Source organism: Bubalus bubalis, chromosome 20 (assembly GCF_019923935.1).
Source record: "Bubalus bubalis isolate 160015118507 breed Murrah chromosome 20, NDDB_SH_1, whole genome shotgun sequence".
NCBI lineage: Eukaryota > Metazoa > Chordata > Mammalia > Artiodactyla > Bovidae > Bubalus > Bubalus bubalis.
This window is the reverse complement of record NC_059176.1, coordinates 29,634,810-29,642,592: the sequence shown is the minus strand read 5'-3', so window position 1 is coordinate 29,642,592 and position 7,783 is coordinate 29,634,810. Positions and strand designations below refer to the sequence as shown.

Sequence of the window (7,783 nt, the reverse complement as noted above, 5' to 3'; positions counted from 1 at the left end):
CTCCTGCCTGAGAATTTCCTTCCATATAGAACTCCGAGCCATAAACCATGGAGATGACACAATTCTAAACAATCTGTGGTCTCTTCATTTGAGGGTTTATGGAGATGGAATTCATTCCAAATATCCTATTACATTCCTTAAGAATTTGGATATGAAACAGGGGGAGGGAGAAAGACTAGAACTCACTCACTTGGGCCACAGCATCTTTCCCTCTTGGACACCTGAGTAGCAAAGCCTGTCACAATGACTGAAGCCCTCTGTCACCAGGGAAAAGGTTTATGTAGCCTGGCAGCACTGACTTAAGGTGCTCTGTCTCACCTGTATGCGGAATAATCCAGCAGTCCTTGGGAGCCACAGAATGCTCTTCCTAGTTACGTATTTGCTTATTTATATTTATTGCCCCTTATTTTGAAAAGAACATGAGATAAACTCAAAAAGACACAGTAAATCATGTTAAAACATTAAAAGGCTAGTAAAAAAAAAAAAAAAAGTAGAAAAAATAAAGCCTGGAGAAAGATTAGCACAAATAAATGTAGGCCATAAAGTTTGCACAGTTCCTAGAAGTAGGCTTCAAATTTGGCTGTGAACTTGTGAGCCAACAAACAAAAATATATGATTGGTAGTATCTATCATATAAAAATAACACAGTTGCTATAAAGAAGCCAAACTTCTCTTAGTACTGAGACCAGAGAGAACTGTCTCTCTTGGATCTTCATAAAGAAAACACTGCATAATGTCATGGACTTTGTCATAACTCTTCTGTGACAAACAAGTTTCATTATGACCTTGTCCCAACTTCCTTCAATCTAGAGAATGACAAAAGAGCAAAGCACAGCTCAGTAAAAGCAGCTGTCCAAAATCATTCTTGAATAAGAAAAATAAACTAGTAGACAAAATGCTGAAAAAATAATCTCCCAAGAGAGTGAAATAGAACGCTTAAACTACCCAGCTCTCTTGCGGTTTAAACTGATTTTTAAAGTAAAGATTTAAATATTCAGAGACATGAGGTATATTGAAATTCTTCAGGCCATTCTGTGTAACTACTATTTCTTTCAGCTGAGAATTTGCTAAGAATTGGTCAACAAAAGGCTAGAGATTACACTTTCAGCAAGAACCTGAAAAGCCAATAGCTGCTGCTGCTGCTGCTGCTGCTAAGTCACTTCAGTCGTTTCCGACTCCGTGTGACCCCATAGATGGCAGCCCACCAGGCTCCTCCGTCCCTGGGATTCTACAGGCAAGAACACTGGAGTGGGTTGCCATTGCCTTCTCCAATGCATGAAAGTGAAAAGTGAAAGTGAAGTCACTCAGCCGTGTCCGACTCTTAGCGACCCCATGGACTGCAGCCTACCAGGCTCCTTCGTCCTTGGGATTTTCCAGGCAAGAGTACTGGAGTGGGGTGCCATTGCCTTCTCTGAGCTGCTAACTAACAGCAAAGCCATAAACTCTACGGCAGTCAACTAAGGAGGGGGAAGGACCTGGTCACTTTATTAGAGAAGGAGGAGAAAGAAAAGAAAAATGAAAAGAAAGGGAATGGGAGAGGGAAGGAACTCTTTTCTAGGATATGTGGTAGTCTAGATGGCCATAAGGAGCTGAGCCAAGCCAGAGCAGGAATGGAACAAAATAATTGTTAGTTATCTCTCTATCTTTAAACAAGCTTCTTAAATCCAAAGAAAGTGAAGTCGCTCAGTTGTGTCCAACTCTTTGCGACCCCATGGACTGTAGCCTACCAGGCTCCTCTGTCCATGGGATTTTCCAGGCAATAGTACTAGAGTAGATTGCCATTTCCTTCTCCAGAAGATCTTCCCAACCCAGGGATTGAACCTGGGTCTCCTGCATTGTAGACAGATGCTTTACCATCTGAGCCACCAGGGAAGTCCGAAGGAAGTCCTTAAATCCAAAATCCTTGATTAATTCCAACTCCAATCAAGGAGATGATACTTTTCATTTTCTATGCTATGATTTAATAATGACTGTATTTTAATTATCAGCAAAATGATATTTCAGGACACTTAAGATATCTGTAGCTTTTCCATCTATTCAAGGGAATTTCAAAGTATTTTAGGTTCCTTTGGTATGAGAGTGTTGAAGGTGCTATGTAAATGTAGGTTATTATTACAATTTCCTGTCACCCTCCTTCAAGCAAAAACTGCTAAAATCCACAAAGTACAGAATGAGGCACACACAATTCTTATTATTGGGGGGTAATTAATTAGCAAGTACATAAATAATTTACTCAGTCACAGAAAGATAGAGTAATACTATTAAACATGTAGGCCTACAAATCCAATTCTGGTAGCTATCTTATCTGCTCCAATGCAGAGGAAAAGATACAGAACTGACCCCATTTCCCCCACCTCCCCTCCAGGGATCCTTCTTCCCTCCACACCCACAATATACACCACACACAGACACACACACACACCTCTAAGACTAGGGTGCTAACTTTTTGGGGACAATTTTCCTCTTTTATTCATAAAACAACTATGAATAAGGTATACATTAAACTATGAATACAAACCTTCCAGAAACACACTTTGTCTATGAAAGTATTGAAACAAAACTGTGTGTGCTACACACTGACCACTATCTACCATCCCTACTAATGGTGCAAAAGGAGTGCAGATCATAAATATAAAATTTTAAAAAGTTTTTTAATGTTTTCTTCTTCTAATAGAAGTTTTTCAACTTCTATTAGACTTTGGAATGCAGGAGCTTTAGTTTATTAATAGAACTGTCTCATTCTAGATACAGTATGAAACTGGGAAAGACAAACAAATTACAGTAAACTGAATGAAATAACCAGCCCTAGATGAACATTTGCCATAATCAATATACACAGTAAATAACCAACCTTGGTAGAAAATGGAGAGACACTTCTGTTTAAGAAGCCATGCAAAGTTACACAATGACCTGCAATCATGTAGGTATAAATGGAAGTCACTTACATACATACAGCTCCATTAGAGTTTGTCTCTAAAATTGTAATGTCTTTCTCCAAATCTAGTTTTCCAAATGTGCTCATCACTGGTAACTATTTCTCTATTTTGAATGTGTCTATAGTAACTGGTTTAATGGTCACCGCATTAATCTAAGGATAAGAAACAAAAAGAATGATTCATTTCCTATTCTACAATTTTAACTACAAATTAACAACAACAAAAAAGCTCTTCTAAATCTCTCTTATGGATTTTGATGGTTGAGAAATATGCAGAGCACTTGAAAGCAATAAAAGAAATAACCTAAGAAAATTAAGCAAAATGAATTTGCAATTAGTTTGTGAAATTGCGATAAATGCATTTTGAAAGCAAAGAGCAAAATGTAACTTTGTTCAGTATAATTTGAAATTGCCTTTTGTGCTTAATATAGTTCACTTATAATTAGATGAAGATTTTGTTCTGGTTTGAAACATTCAAAGTTCCATCTTGAGATTGCTATGTACTATGTACACAGAACTTTTCAGCAAGAAAGTCTGCTGCTGCTGCGTTTGCTTTGACAGCCTTTATCCTAGTTTTATAGAAATGAAAGAGTGAAAGAACACAGCTGGTTTGAACAATGGAGCATGTTCAACATTAGGCCAAACACTTTAGATATTGCAAAATATTGCAGGCTATATTTATAGCTCTTAGCAGGTTTTTTAAATTCATGCTGATACTGCCTTACTCCAGCTTATTGGACCAAATTGCCATTTAATGGTTAAATTATCTTTTGGTTTCAAAATTTGCTCTCAAAGGCAATGACACTTAAGTTAACCTCTTGGCAATATCAAAACAGTGATGACTTAAAAACTTTTCCAAAATATTTCAAGATGTCTTAAAAATTCAAGATCATTCTAGCTACGGAGAGTTTAAAAGATTTTTGTTGGTCTCTGCCTTATGTTTTCCCTCAAGAAAAGGAATATCCTGCCTCTGATAATCTCTCTTCCAGTCATGAAATTGTGCACTGACTCATATGCCAGCACCTTCCAGAAAACTGCCCAAGGGAAATCAGAACAGGCCTTCAGGTAATTGCCTATATTCTATTTAAACTTTCTTTTCCTCTGGTGGTTGTTTTTAATAGAATTCTCTTGTTTTTAAAATAGAATCTTGTGACTTTGGGGAGTGTAGCAGGGGCTCATGCTCTTTCACATTAACAACATGAGAAGTGGTAAAAAAAAGAAGTGATTGGTGGTTATAAGCTTAGTGACCGTAGGCTGAGGCAGGAGATGTTTTGCAGGGCAATGTGATTTCTATAGGTTTATCAACTGTCTGCAAGCTTTAAGGATTGAAGCCAATGGTACCCTACTCTTCCAACCCAAAGTGAGTATTTCCTAAATTCCCACAGCATCTGTTAGTTGAATACATTGTCATTTGTCATCACTGCTATTAGTGAGATCTTGGAGGGTATGTGATTTGCCTCTTGATCTAATAATAATAAGAATGACCATTTAATGAACACCTACTATGTGCCATGCAGTACACTATGTATTCCATATATTTTCTAAGAATGATTGTTGTTGTTCAGTCGCTAAGTCATGTATGACTCTTTGTGGCCCCACAAACTGCAGCATGTCAGGCTTCCCTGTCCTTCACTGTCTCCCAGAGTTTGCTCAAACTTATGTCCATTGAGTCACTGATGCTATCTAACCATCTCATCCTGTTGCCCTCTTCTCTTTTTTGCCTTCAATCTTTCCCTGATCTTTCCCAGAATCAGGGTCTTTTCCCAATAAGCTGGCTCTTCACATCAGGTGGCCAAAGTATTGGAGCTTCAGCTTCAGTATCAATCCTTCCAATTAATATTCAGGGTTGATTTCCTTTAGGATTGACTGATTTGATCTCCTTGCAGTCCAAGGAACTCTCAAGAGTCTTCTCCTACACTACAATTCAGTAGTGCTAGATTCTTCAGTACTCAGCCTTCTTTATGGTCCAACTTTCACATCCATACATGACTACTGAAAAAACCATAGTTTTGACTATATGGACCTTAGTTGGCAAAGTGATGTCTTTGTTTTTTAATATGCTGCCTAGGTTTGCCATAGCTTTCCTTCCAAGGAGCAATTGTCTTTAAATTTCATGGCTGCAGTCACCATCCACAATGATTTTGGAGCCCAAGAAAATAAAATCTGTCACTGCTTCCATTTTTTCCCCATCTATTTGCCATAAAGTTATGGAACTGGATGCCATGATCTTAGTTGTTTTTTGTTTTTTTTTTTTTTTCAATGTTGAGTTTTAAGCCAGCTTTTCAGCTTTTTCACTCTCCCCTTCTACCCTCATCAAGAGTCTGGTTAGTTCCTCTTCACTTTTTGCCATTAGAGTGATATCATCTTCATATCTGCAGTTGTTATTTCTCCGAGCAATCTTGATTCCAGCGTGTGATTCATCCAGCCCAGCATTTCACATAATGTACTCTGCATATAGGTTAAATAAACAGGGTGACAATATACAACCTTGTCATACTCCTTTCCCAATTTTGAAGTCATGTTCCATATAAAGTATTTAGAAAGATAGTTTAAAAAAAAAAAGCTTTGGTTTCTGTTTCAGCCATGTATTAATATTATGTATTAATTGCATTAATGTATTAATGCATAACAAACCACCCCAAAACTCAGTGGCTTGTTATTTCTCTTAATTCTGAGGGCAGAGTGGATGGTTCTTCTCCTGGTCTCATTAAGGATCACTCAGGTAACTGGAGTCATCTGACAGCTTGACTGGGGCTGATGGTCCAAAATAGTCACTTGTACTGAAACTGGTACTGGCTGTCAGTTGAAGAATGTCAGTTCCTCTCCACATGGCTTCTCATTCTCCAGTGGGCCAGGCCGAATTTCTTCAAAGCATGATATTCTCAAGGCTCCAAGACTGAAAGCATGTAAGCTGCACAGTCTACTAAGACCTAGGCTCTAAAACTCACACAATGTCACATCCATCATATGGCCAACTTGGATCCAAGAGAATAGAAAGAAAAATTGAATCTTTTTGGAGGAGCAGTAACTTCACATTGCAAAGGTGTATGTACATAGGGAGGTATGATTCATTTGAGGGGCATTATTTTAATGATCTACTATATTATCATACAAATTCTCCCTCTGAAACTTCCCACATGTGTGACTGTGAACCATTGTTTAACCTCAAGTTTCAGTTTCCTCATCTATAAATGAATTATCTTGGGATTTAGTAAAAAAAAGCACATATAATATTATGCTTAGTATCAACCATAGAGTAAGCATATGATTGTTAAGTGGGTAATTACTTGTGTGTGAGTGTGTGTCTGACTTTTAGGCCTAATGCAGAGCACCATAAAATACATATTAATGTCCAAATTTTATAGATGTGATATCTGAGGCTGAGGAGGGGTCTATCCTGCTGAAGTTAATTTTTGAAAAGTCACACAATGAGGTCAACACTCAAACAAAGGGCTTTCTGATTCTGAAGCCAATGCTTTTTTGTTTGTTTTTCACACCATACCATGGAGCTTCTTGTTAGCAGAAGAGTTTATTTCATGGTTATATCTCATTGGACTTTGGACAGCAGCAATCATAATAGCTACCCAAGAAATACTGGTCATTTGAAGGATCAAGGGAAGCTGACAAATTGCTACTGACTCATTAATAAAATATTTACACAAAATTTTTATATTGATCCCAAATATTCTGACTCCCTAGAACTGCAGGGCTTGGAAAAGCCATGCTTTGTACACTAGAAGAGTAGCTAAGATCTTTCAGAACCAGGGAAGAAAGGCTCCCAGAACAGAGGCTTCTACAGAGAGCTATTTGTGGTTCTTAAACTTGCCTACATGTAGGATTCACCTGGGAACGTGTATAGAAAAATATCACAGCAGAAATTAACACAGCATTGTAAATCAATCATACTTCAACTGAAAAAAAAAATCTCTTGCTCGGGCCAATTGAGTAAGATTCTCCCTGAGAGTGAGGCCAAGATTCCTAGACCTAAAAACTTCGTTCAGGAGCCCCTGAAGCTGACCGGTAATGTCAAGTTGGATCCCTATGCTATGCTAAGTCGATTCAATCGTGTCCGACTCTGTGCGACCCCATAGATGGCAGCCCACCAAGGCTCCGTCGTCCCTGGGATTCTCCAGGCAAGAATACTGGAGTGGGGTGCCATTGCCTTCCCCAGTGCATGAAAAAATAAAAGTGAAAGTGAAGTCGCTCAGTCCTGTCCGACTCTTAGCGACCCCATGGACTGCAGCCTACCAGGCTCCTCCGTCCATGGGATTTTCCAGGCAAGAGTACTGGAGTGGGGTGCCATTGCCTTCTCCAAAGTTGGATCCCTAGAAATTTCAAAACAGCAAGGAGGCCAGCCCTATAAGGAGACAGAGATTCAAACAGGCAGCTTAATCATCTATCCCAAGCATGTGAATTGTGGTGTCACTGTGTGAACCACATGGAGCTGCTCCCTCACATTTATTCCCAGGAGTCATAATAGGGAATTGGGCATCATCCATACACTTGGCGGTAGGTGGCAGGTGCTACAAATGACTGGCTGCAGTGTACTATTTACAGTTGTCACTGGTCCTGAAAGAGGAGAGGACCATTGAGCTATTTTCTCCCAGAGAAATACTTGAGTCTCAGATGAGAGGAATAATTGCCCCGAGTCCTGGGCTCAGGCAGTGGGGTAGGAAAGGCTTATCAAACATGATACTCCACTGTGTCTTTCAAGGCATAAGATGATTCTTTATAACAAATAAATTGGTGATTTACATGATCCACTCAAATAAATATTTGGGAATATCAATTTTATTGCTTAATTTTATGAAGGCTTTGAGATCTCTGCTTCTTTATTTCCCATATGTC

The 7,783-nt window shown here is 38.8% G+C and overlaps 1 non-coding gene across 1 annotated transcript; it reads right to left on the bottom strand.

Annotated features, from left to right (window-relative positions):
- Positions 1-1,800: 1,800 nt before the first annotated feature.
- On the bottom strand, positions 1,801-1,872 carry TRNAC-ACA. Its single transcript has one exon. It is a non-coding gene; the product is annotated as a tRNA-Cys (tRNA).
- Positions 1,873-7,783: the final 5,911 nt, after the last annotated feature.